Genomic DNA, 13,168 nt, shown 5'->3' on the forward strand with positions numbered 1-13,168 from the left:
AATATAGATAACAATCACATCTACATATAGATAGCATAATAATAGAAGAAGACAGTATCTAGAATAAACTGAATCTAGTAATTTCTTGCTTTCCAAGGCATCATTGTAGTCAAGTGACGAGTACCTACTTACTATAGAAAACAACCAAGAATAAATAATGTATTTTCTATTTTCTATACTAAGACAATAACTAATTAAAGAAGCCATTATTAGTGTTTAACAAGTAACATTATAACTTTAATCGTTCTAGGAATGTCTGATGGAAATCAGATCACATCTTTGCAGAGAGGTGATCAGAAGGTAGCACATCCGATGTAATTTTTCGCTTTTTTTAGTTCGGTTGAATTTGTTTGTCAAAAAGATTTTATTTTTCAGTTTTTAGTCATACTCGTAGCATAGTGAACGAAAGCGATACGGTTTAATTTTAACACAAAATTACGGAACCGATTTTCATGAAAATTAAATAGGACCAAGTATACTCTTTCAAACAACAGAATTTTCAAAATTGGTTAAGAAATGACAAAGTTATAATAATAAAAAGCATCCTCCTTTTTTGACGTCGGTTAAAATACTGTAGCTCCAATAGCTCAACAGATCACAGCAACCATAACAACAAGTAAAAACATGGTTTGATAGTTGTTGGTCACATTCCGCCGGGTCACGCACCGCCGCGCCGCCCGCATCCACCGGTGTATCACAGTTAGGAAGTGTGCCACCGATATTGGCTATATATTATAGTCCAAGAGCAAGTGGAAGGTTTGAACAATGTGGTAATTTTTTATAAAAAAATATTTGCTGCTGACAGAGTCAAAAGGTTAAAACGGGCAGACGTGCTCGATACAATGTAGACTTGAGGACAGTGGTCCCCAATTCTGCCAACGCCATGCTTTCCTACCACTAATCCGCTTATGTCGACTGATTTAATGTCGACTGATTGCAGATAAAACCAACAAAAAAAAAATAATAAAAAAAAATTGACCCTTGACTGGGATCTCATCTGATTCCAAATAGCAATCCAAAGAAGGTAGCGCATTTAATTTGAATGTATTCATACAATTATATTCGCTGTGACGTCACACGATTCTTAACTGAAAATCAGCGCCGTGTATTATGCTTGTATGTAGAGCACGGCATATGCTGAGCTGTACACCCTTTCTGTTTAAGGGTTACAGACAGACATGCTGTCACAAGGATAGGGTACTGACTGTCTGTAACTTTTAGATATGAATAAATTTATTTTCCATCTTTCTTTCATTTAATGTAAGTTCTGTAACGCTGAATGGTTACACAGTTTTGTCAGCAATTTCCAAAAAAGTTACCCTATTAAATAATAAATTTATTTGAACACCACAAAAAGTTAATAAATTAATAAAATAAAACAGACACACAGTAAAGAAGAAGTAGAATATAAAAGGTGACTTAAAAAACTGAATGAAAAACATCCAAATCGTTCGCTTGCTCTTTGACTTTAGAGCGTATATGTATGTAAATTAGCTACAATACATAGACATTCGATACGTTTGCCGTGAACAAGATTTATAATATTGCAGCTTTAGTGCCGTTATAAAAAGTTTGTAAATTAACAAATCGATTTTTTTTTTAGCATTAGGCATGTGAAATAGGCATCAAATTCTTTCTATTAATAGTGATGAAAAGATGAATTTCAAGAACAAAAATTAAGTTTTATGATACGAATCTAATATTAATATTTTAAGTGACTTATGTGATTTATTTTTTTTAAATTATTGTTCATTTTAATATTATTGGCCAATAATTTTAATTATTTTTTATTAATAGGTATGGTGAAGTTATATGCACATAAGGCTTCACTGCGCCTGGCAGCCTAGGTTCTATGCCTCACCAGGGTGACTGGTGCAGGGCAGTCTGGCGTGCACTTTATAAGAGCCAAAAGGCATTACCTACCGTAGGTACCTACTCACATTTTTGTTTTACACATTTTGTAAAGTACCTACCGTAGATGACAATCTTGTCCACGCGACTGCTTAAACACAAATTACTGCTACTTTAGGCTCGTCTCTTAATAGCGGCGCGTTTAGAACCCTTGTGTCATTAATTTTAAGTTTCAACTCTAATTATCACTATTAACTCATAGCCTAATCGGATGTTTCAAAAGTACTTTGACTTTACAATAGCTTTGACCTGTGCTAAGAATTATCTATACTTAATATTATAAAGCTGAAGAGTTTGTTTGTTTGATTGAACGCACTAATCTCAGGAACTGCTGGTCCGATTTGAAAAATTCTTTCAGTGTTAGATAGCCCATTTATCGAGGAAGGCTATAGGCTATATGTTATCTCCGTATTCTTACGGGAACGGAAACTACGCGGGTGAAAATGCGCGGCGTCAGCTAGTGCATTTATAAATTGCTCGCCACACTTGGAAGGCAGGATCTGCTGAGGAGAGTCGGCAAGAAATTGAAAGTCTTCTATAGTCCGCTGTGCCGGCAGATAATAGTCCGTTTGTTCCGTCAACTATTTGTACTTATGGTATAATAAGTATTATCTCTGTAAGAATGATCTGTCGTGACGGCGCAGGACAGCGCGATACATAATGTATTGTTTACCGACTGCACGGAGGAGAGATTGTTGTCGGCGCATTGCTGGCCCGCGTATTGTGCAGCACGACATCGCCGATTAGCTATCATACAGTTATTCTTGGAAAAAATAATATGGGGTAACATAGAAAATAGTCTATCTCGACCGCCACACACGTAGAAAGCGTATTTTTATATATTATCTTTGGGATAGTTATGAAAAACTGTTACCTGCCTTAGATTGTTGAGCTCTGTGCAGTCCTGGATTGGCCTATAAGCTATTTAAGCTATTGATTAAGGCATCCCGTCTAGGGGGGCCCTTGAGATAATCAAGAAAAAAAATTCAAAACCCTGCAAAAAAATGATATCATGTTGTGCCGACCCCCCTATCATGTGATCAGGGCAGGAGGAGGAGAACACATACATATTGTACCTACAACACATGGATAGAGAGGTCTAAGTGGAAGATTGTTTAGGGCATCAAGTTACCTTAATCGCCGGATTAAGGTAACTTGATGACTGGCTTTCTGGCAAAAATTTGAGTACTTCGCCCTAAGTTTAATCTCTACCGGTGTTTACTGGTTAAAAAGACATGAATAACCTTTTTTTGAATTTATGTACATATTTTAAATGTTATTATGTAGGTACATATAGGAAAATTATCATGGATACTACCTTGCAACGGGGAGGCAAAAAGTGGTTTATGTCAATCTCATACCGACTTACCTGACGATATTGTACCTTGCCTTGTAAAACTCTTTCACATACAACAGCGGCTAAACATGGAACCCTACTGTACGATAACTAACCTTTGGGAAACACATAGTGCTGATAGCATCTTGATAAATTTCGCACCGGGCTTAGATATTTCCTACCATGCCACAATACAACGGACAGTATCTGAACGGGGAACTCGGTGATTATCTGTACCAGTATAGCATAGAGGTAAAAAAAGGCTTTAAATACACTCACTTAACAACGGCAATTAATAAATGAAGCCAAAGAATAATACATTCTTTTCAGACTAATTGGAGGGAATAGGAGTTTTTGGACGTACATATCAGATATATATACATATGGCAAATTCTTAAAAATGAAGATTGGAAAATAATTCTATTCTTATAATTTTATTTTATAACTGTATAGTAATAGTTGACACTTTCTTGCACGAGCTTTGGCACAAAACCTTTAGCCAGAGCAAAGATACTTTAGCTAATACTTTAGTAGCTGGTTTCTGACATTACAAAATAACAGGAAACGTAACACTTTCCTAATATTAGTAAATGATGACGTTCTCATCCTGAATATTAATCTGTGTAATTGCATGTAAAATCAGTGAGAATTTTGATGTATACGAACTAAGGGAGTGATAGGCAATTACGCATCGTATTGCCAAAAAGGAACGCTATATTGTCAAGTTCGTTGATGACACTCCCATGATATGCGAGCGACGGGGGAAAGGACTGCGCGGGTGTGAAGTCGTGCGCGCGGGGCATCATCCCGGCCCGCGCAGACCACCGGGAGTGTTACGAACGAATTTGCCAAGCTATAACGACGTATTTACCCATAAAAACATATTAGGGTAGAAAGGTGATATTACTATAAGTATTAGTTTAATAATCCCTGAACCTATAAAGAGACTTACTCGTACTTTTATATACCTAATTATGCACAGAAAAAACCTTCCTAATAAGAGATTAATTAGTGAAGATTAACAACCATGAAGTTACGGCAATTATGATTGATTTAATTTGTCATGGAAATTAAGGTTTAAGACGTTTTCTAATGAAGTTATGATGATGCAATCGACACGGTTTAATATACAATGTATATGAAATTAGAATGCTATTTTCGTTAAATAATTGGTTTTTTTACTGGTTCTACTTAAAAAGATTATTTTAAAAGCCAATATTGTAATAACTATACGTACTTAAAAGAAAACTGTAGCAGGTCCAATTCTGTACATTGAAGTTATTTTGAATTTTTTTTTATTGGAAGGCACTGTACAATCGAAACTGAAGCTAAAACTAGTTTTAGTCTTAATATTTTTGTTGGCTGCGCACCACGCTGATATCATCATCATCATCATCATCATCATCATCATCATATTCATCATCATCAACAGCATTTCAGCAGCTCCCTGCAACCCGCTTGATGTCCTCAGTCCATCTAGTGGGGTGTCGACCAACACTGGGCTCACATATCTTAAGGTCATAAGATACTTTAGCCCACGTAGCCGATCGCGGCGGTACTTGAATAAAACTTTGTCCCTCAATAATTATGTTCTTTAATTCGTAATTATCTAATCTATTCCAACACTTTCAATAACACGAAACTTGACCATATCTGTTAATTAATCAGAACATTCTACAGCAAAATGTGTGTACTGATCACATATGTGTGACTGATTTGAGAGTTAATGTGTGCTAATGTGAATAGCTCACATGTTTGGAGTAAAAGAAGTAAATATACTATCACATTTGGTTACAGTTTGCGTAATTAAATAATTTATATCTAAAATAGTTTTATAGCAGTCGTCAATCGATATCTATACTAATATTATAAAGCTGAAGACTATGTTAGTATGATTGAACGCGCTAATCTCAGAAACTACTGGTCCGATTTGAAAAATTCTTTCAGTGTTAGATAGCCCATTTATCAAGGAAGGCTATAAGCTATATATTATCCCTGTATTCTTACGGGAACGGGAACCACGCGGGTGAAACCGCGCGGCGCCAGTCAGTAATTTAATATTTGATGCCATGTGTCTTTATTAGTCTAACTTGGCGAAAGAATTCTTGCTCTTTCTAGTTTTTTCTTAGAAACTAGGCATTTTGTACATATAATACATTTAAAATTTTTTTCTTCACTAATGTGTAATTTAATTATTAAGATTTGAGAAATTTCACCTTAATAGTTATCTTCTCAAAGCTTGATTAATCATTAATATACTTAGTATTTTAATGAAATTCTCAATACGATTTCCAATTAACTACATTTACAGATTCTGTATTCAAAAACCATCTCCTACATTTATTGCTGCCTTCAAATGAATGACATTCAAGTGTTTCGATTTCTAAAATATCAAAAATTTCACAATCGACAAAAACCTCTACCTGCTTGATGTTTTGATAAGTAGATCAAGTAACCTTTATCTTCAGATAAAATGTTTGTCAGGTATACACACATTTATAAAATGTATAGGACGAACAGAATCTACCTGACTCCTATCGGTCGTTGTACAAGTATGTATGATTTATGATACAAATACGCAATTGTTTACTTAAGTTACGTATGTTACAGTTTTAAAATATAGTAAACTTTTTACCAAATCAGTTTGTGTTGTAAAGAAGACGCCAAGAAACATTTAACAATCTAATATTTCATTTAATTTAACTTTGCAAAGCATGCTAGGATCATGCTCTGTACGAATAATAAATATATCAAAACTCCCGACGGTATTTGATAGCAAAAAGCATAATATCGTAGACAACTTCCCCTAAAACATGTACCACTAATGAGATTTTACTCTAATAAACTGTGCTGATTAAAAGGAAAGCCTACTAATACAAATTAAGTCTACTTTCTATCTTCCCTACTTCTCATAAAATATATCTTAATTTAAATAATAACAATTACTTAAGTAATGCGTTATGCAATTTACAGAGATAAAATTACCTTCGGTATCATACAAGCTTATGCTAAGTTGCTAACCCCATAAAGAATTAATGTCGTTTTGAAAATGTAATAAAAGATGGAGCTCATATAATTCGGTCGGTCTCACTTACACAATTAACAACGACAGAGATGATGGTATCGTAAGTGATGACGTAACTATAGCGTCGTGAAATGAAAGCAATGGCCAAAGGCTCTATGATCATAAAGACCCTGATTACTTGTTTGATGAAGATAAGGAAAATGCAACTTTACAAACCAATGTGCAATACGACGACGTAAATACTAATAATAATAAGGTTGTTAACTATCCTTTCTTCTATACGATAGACTTAATTGTATTAAAGATGCTACTGGTTGTAGTTACTGTGAGCCTGGTTTGTATTTAGCACAAGCAAAAAGAGCAATTAAAATGACTGTACGTCATAAAAACACAACGTTGTGACGTAGTAAACCTGCTATATTGTTAGAAAAAAAAATAGTAAGAAGACCAAGAAAGTAGTGGTTTTTAATGAAACTCTGTTTTTTTTAAGTTTAATAATTCATCCAGTTATTTTTAAATCCATCATCATCATCCATAAGGTTTTACCCCTTTTTTCTCTCTATCGTCATTATAAACCCATGATTCAAACAATCTTACGCGTCTTAGTCGTAAAACCTGTTTGTATGGTTAAGCGTTTCAAATTATGGGGTGTTTATAAACTGGCTCATTTTCAATATCCCATTGGAAGTTGAGAGTGCTTTGTTACGCTATAAATAAAGCCACGTTAAGTAGTCATTTCCGCTGGGGCGATGATATCAAAGTTCGAAGCTTTTTAAACGATCATAAAATAAATAATAAACAGGACATATTTGAAAATAGTTTATGTTACTTTCTTTATGTTATCTATAAATGAAGAATTTGTTTATTTAGGTAGGTAGTAAGTTCTCCAGATCAAGGTTTTAAAGAGGCAACCATTGACATGCCGCTTATTAATTCTGTTATAAGATACTATGCATTGCAATAGGTAAATGATCTGGTACATCATAAATCAGGTGACAGAGGATCATTTTAGAACCTCCTTGGAATTCACTTAAAATATACTTTCTAATTATTGCCTTTCACTAAAACCACGCACAGATGTTGCATATTTTGCATAATTATGTTCTGATCTTCTTATTATTCTAAGCTGATTTACTGGGCTTCAAGATTTTGTAGTGATTTCTTCAATCAATTGAGAAACATGGAAGCTTCAACGTAATGTAGACAAAAGCTTTGCTTGAAAGATCTGTTACAGCACTAAATCTTAGTTATCCATGTTAATATTATAATATAATAGGAGGAAGAAGATGATGATTTGTTTATTTAATTCAATACGCTAATCTTAGGAACTACTGGTTCGAATTGAAAAGTTCTTTTGAAGTTGGATGTTCCATTTATCGAGGATGTCTCTAAGCCAAATATCATGAATGAAAAATGTGGTAAAATTGTATGCGCTGCAAAAATAGTTAAACTTACGCAAAAATCATGTATAACGGAATTGCCACCTTTATAGTTCTAAAATGGTTTCTATGTATACGAAATCGCGGGCGTCTGTTAGTAAAACATAAAAAGCAACAAAAAAACAGAAACCAGACTCGAGATAGCGTCTTGCCTTGAGTTTTCAAGACCATCGCTCGAGCAGGACAATCTGTTAAGGCGATCGGCCCGTGTGTCGGACTTAATGGGGCTTTCAACTGAATTGATGGGTCTGGCTACGTCGGCATCATTAGCTATTGTATTTTCTACGTACTTACGACAGATGAATAGACATGATGATCCAAAGCTCAAAAGCTCAACAGATTGGATGATGAAGTGGGTATCTTAAAACTATAAGCAACTATAATTGAAGCTTGAGGGAAACCGAGTGGCAATTTCCAATACTATAAAATACCCAAACAAAGTTTGACTCAGCATGATTTACTAACTGACAAACTTGTAAAACCCGTAAAAGCCAGTTGTCAACGTAAGTTGAAGGTTGAAAGTTGGCATGCCTGAAGTTAAATGTGATTGGGCTATTGTGTGAAGGGTGAGGAAGTTACCTGGTGGGTTTCGGTCAAAGCTGTACGAGGGCAGGCGAGCGAACATTCATGCTCGCGCGGTCGACGACCTGGCGGCTAACTGTTCAGCAACTGTTCAAAGCACTACACTGTCACTGACCGGGACTACGAAACACAACCTTACTCTGCGGGAGTGCGAGGCAGACTGGCCGCGCGTTGTCTTCGCCGCCGCGTGCGCCCACGGCCTTGACCGCCCCCCGCACACCCGCGTTGGCCCGACCCTCCAACCGGCAGAGGGACCGAGGATCGGATTCGACGCATCCGCATAAAAAATTAAAAACATTGCCGACCCATGACGCGTCAAGTTTATCTGAATGGTGTTTGGCCTGCTTCTAATCTTGTGGCAACTGGCAAGCAACGTTACATTGAATTGCCGTTCATTTTCATTAACCATGTCGATCCCACAAAACTAAATCTTAGTCCTACACACTCGATAGCATAATTTTTGTTCCTAACTTCATAAAGGCACCTACCTAAATTTTTCGTTGAGGAAATTTGATGGGTCGTAGTGAACTAAAGGAGAATACAAGTTTCGGATATTCTCGAAGTTTCTAAAGCAGCTTTTTTAATAATCTTAGTTTTCGACAGAAACCTCATTATCAGACCATTTTTAATAGTAGATAAACTAGAGTGCACATCCCTGTTTCCTTCTATCGGTTGACATCATCATGATAACTTGGTTCCCAAAACGAAGTTTGGCGGTCAGTAGGGTGCCTATGCCAAAACTTTTCAGTCTTTCACGATTCCAGTTGCCGTCGATGTGACGACTGTCGTCGTGCTCTCATGCCCATTAACTTTCCTTCCAGGATTCAAAATGCAGCCACCATTCGAGCCCTTCTAGGAATTAGTTGCCAATTCGACAGTGTTCCATCTATTTTTATTGCTACTTCTTGGTTTCAATAGAGTTTTTCGATTATTGGGAAATTGCAAGATGTTATCGCCGATCTCCAACTTACGGCTAGACAGGTTGTTCATAACTAATTTCAGAATTTGCAATTATTCAAAGTGTCGAATCTAATAAAGAAAATGAAGATACTGAAATAGCTTGTCGATAACATCTTCATAATTATCCTTTTCACTATTGATTGATTGTCAAATTAAGAAGGAAAAGTTAACAATTCAGTGCTGCCGGCATTAGAAAATATTTTGGGTTTGTAATCTACTTCATAAAGAAATCTATAGATAAGTGTCGACATTGTAAATTAGCCATTGATAATCGTTTTTCTCGCTCTCAGAATCATGGGACCGACATTGTAAACAATTAATCGGTTCAAGAAAGTTTTTCGACATATTTTTATGAATACCTTTACTTTTAGGTTTTTCTTAGCATCTTCGTAATTAACAAAAAACATTGATTGAGGACATTTTTAATGTGTTGTAAAGGTTACCTACTTAATATCTGTTGGGCCATGTATTTGTTTGACGACCTCTCCGGAGAAGTTGGTAAGGTTTAATTTTCAAGTACTTGATGCGATTCCGAATTCTATCAACTAATGAGTTTATATTTTATAAAAGGTGTGATATTTATGTGTGGTAGGCATGACATAGGCATCAGATGGTAGACCGTGGCTAGTAACCACCCTGCTAGCAAAGATATACCTTCAAGTTTTAGCGATCTGGTACGATGCCTCTTACAAACTGACAGAGGTATGGAAAGAATAAACTTGCACCTACTTCTTCCAAAGCCCGCTTCCATCTTAGATTCCATCGAGTTTTTTCCAGTAAGCATCATCATCTTAGATTGTCGTTACTTAACACTACACATATAGTGTTCCCGGTAATCTCTGAAATTCTGAACAGACTTTTATGCGTTCATAACTAGACTATGTGATGCTAATAATAGCCATAACTTGTGCCGTTAAATTTAGACTTAGTATTTGCTAAAATACAAATACCTGAAACATCTAAGTACTTACTTCGAGCATAAAATTATAATAGTTTTTGCAACAAACTAGTTTGTATTGCGCGTGAGTTATGCCTCGAACATCGGTGAGGAGACAACATGGCGGATGTAAATAAGAAATATAAATAGAAAGCCATATTCAATCGTGCAGGCCGCTACGCGGAGACGTTTGCTTTGTGCCACAGGCAAATATCGTTATCTAAGGTTGGGTGTATGAAAGTAAATAGACAGCAAACCTTTGATAAATTCAAGATTGAGAGGAACTTTCAGTAATAAATATCGTTAAGTACAAACTGGCACAGAAAATATATTAGACTCATCATCATCATCATCCACAGCCGAAGCACGACCATTGTTGGACACAGGGCTTTTATTTGAGCTTCCAACACGAAGACCTCGAGCCGCCTGGATCCAGCGGCTCCCGGGTTAAAATCAAAATCAGTTTGACAGAATCATAGTAGCTCTTGCTCTAGCGGAGGGACACTAATTAATAATCTAAGAACAGAATAATCATTTTACTTCGAGTCGTCAATACATTTGTTCATCATTTTCATATCTAATAAGTGTCTGTAAATTTAGCTTCGGATCACGTAGATTCGAATCCTGTGTCGGGCTATGAAGTACTGTGATTTTCTTTATTCAGTCAGAGAATACCATTCTAATTGCCTGGTCAAGTTATTAGCCCAGTGAATATGATATCTGCCTTCGATTTGTAGGACGTAAGTATGAATGAACTCCGGGGAAGACACTGTTTACTAAACTTTTCAGTTATATGCATTTTAAGAAACTAAATATCACGTATTTCAAACATTGAAGTATAATAGCATAGTGAGGAAACCTGCGTACCTGAGAATTTTCTTAATTCTCTACGTGTGTGGTGGACTATTAGCTACCTCCTTTCATTCTGCGCTCAGTATGGATAATGGAATATGGGCTGTTAACAATGTTAATGATAACCCTAGTCGCAGTATGATGCAGCGAAATCGACTGTATTAAATTGTTGTAGATATAGGTACCTACGAGTATCTTAAACCACAATATTTACAATAATATTTAACACCTACTATTTCTGAGACATGAAAAAAATACTGGCCAAAAGCCAAGTTGTAAAAGAGTGCCAAGATTCAGTCGCGGAGGCGCCACAACATAATAAAAATAAACGATTTATTATTATTGTTATTGTTTTATACCTAGAGATATAAATACACTACACTTGATCGAACAAGTAGATGAGGTGCCGTGCACTATGAGAAGCTTTAGTCACAGTAGATATAGTGCTTTAGTGGTCTTGCAAGAATCTTGCTGTTCTGTGGACTATTATCGTACCGATAATAGTCCAAAGGGTCGAATCCAAAACTTGCCGGAGTACATAATATCTCCGGATATTGGTTCTATAAGTACTTAACCGATCTATCAGGTGGCCCAAGAGCTGGCGTTTGTTTGCCGCAAAGGCCTTGCCTTGTCACCCAGCCCAAAGGGGTAATAGCCCCATCTATCTAATTTTTTTTTTTCACTCGTGATGGCGAGTAGATATTTCTTGTGAAAATTATCCTTTTTAAATATCAAATATCTAATTATTATTATTCATCTATAGTTCTATTATAAAAAGAAAAGATTTGTAATTGTTGGGTTTTTGGATAGTTAAAATAAAATTATTCTGTAGACTTTTTAACAAACAGCGTGAATTTCATAATTGCCCAAAGAGTAAATTAATTTATAGGGTAATTGCCATACGCATTTAATAAAGATAATTATACCGAAACTTGACAACTGACTCAATATGTCGTTTGACATTTAGTTTTAGATGTTGCTATCCTTCATGAAACCAACAGTATTTTGGTATGTACCTAAGGTAAAAACTAATAAAGGTATAAAGGTATAAACTCAAAACTACTACACCGATTTGAAACATAATTTCATAAATGGAAAACTAAATTAATATCCAGTGAAACCGCGAGGTTCTGCTATATATACTTAAAATACGAGTGTACTCAATTCCAGAGTCAAGATCAACACATTCAACACACACCATCGATTATAATATATTATTAGTTTATTTTATTAGTGGTCTGTATGGTATGGCCTGGTATGGCTATGGATGCCACGATTAGACGCGGAAGTGGAACGTTCTCCCCTCTTCCCCTCTCCCCTCGCACTGGCCGAACGCCGCTCTTCCGGAACATCTACGCACGAACGGTCTATATGAGATTATACCTACCTTAGTTTACAAAACCAATAAAAATTAAAAAAATAAACAAGTAGCGTTTATTTTTGTTTACTTCTATTGCTAGTGGACGCTTGCGTTGCTTGCGACTTTGTCCGCATGGACAGATTATATCGTAGATATAAAAGTATACCTATATTGTATAGTCGCATTCAGTTCTGAGATTATAAATTTTTTTTAGGTTAAAAGTTTTGGTTGCAAAAATTAATAAAATTAAAACCCAAGAACCGATTTTTGCAGAATAGATTAAAGAAATATATTTAAAATCAAGTGGTAGGCAGATAGGCATAGGTAGTTATTATTGGACGCATCGTCTGAAAGATGGTTTGGAAGGAAAACATTCCACCACCAACTAATAATCGTTTGTTACGCTTATAATTTTGTCCGACTCGTCAAGAATAAGGTATATCAGGTATTAAGTATTGAGTACTTACACCAAGATTGATCAGTATGGTAAAATACTTATTAGTATTTTGTTCTTTGGCCCATGGACTGTAAGGTAAAGCTGAGATAAACTCGCACGAAATCTGCTGCTAATCTCAAAATACACAGCATCCGACCCACTTGTTTATCTCGTTATCGGATGAAATCTCCACTTTATCTGAGGAACATCGCTCACATGTGTCTCAGGGCTGTCTCATCTTACTCTTGTCATATTGTTTTAACTTTCAAGAGATACTTTGGAATATTTTATTTTAACTAGCCACGGCCGAAGCCTCCCACCAGCCAGACC

At 35.8% G+C, this 13,168-nt stretch overlaps 1 protein-coding gene across 2 annotated transcripts in view; it reads right to left on the bottom strand.

Moving 5' to 3' along the window:
* Positions 1–8,462, bottom strand: part of LOC112045889 (uncharacterized) — a 72,893-nt gene extending 64,431 nt beyond the window's left edge. The window contains exon 1 of one of the 2 annotated variants that reach the window (XM_024082272.2): positions 8,291–8,462. The gene's annotated coding sequence lies outside the window, so the exon portion shown is untranslated. The remainder of the gene's footprint in view (positions 1–8,290) is intronic. The other variant, XM_052883190.1, reaches the window with a different exon arrangement.
* Between the last annotated feature and the right edge of the window lie 4,706 nt (positions 8,463–13,168).

This window comes from Bicyclus anynana, chromosome 8, assembly GCF_947172395.1.
Source record: "Bicyclus anynana chromosome 8, ilBicAnyn1.1, whole genome shotgun sequence".
NCBI lineage: Eukaryota > Metazoa > Arthropoda > Insecta > Lepidoptera > Nymphalidae > Bicyclus > Bicyclus anynana.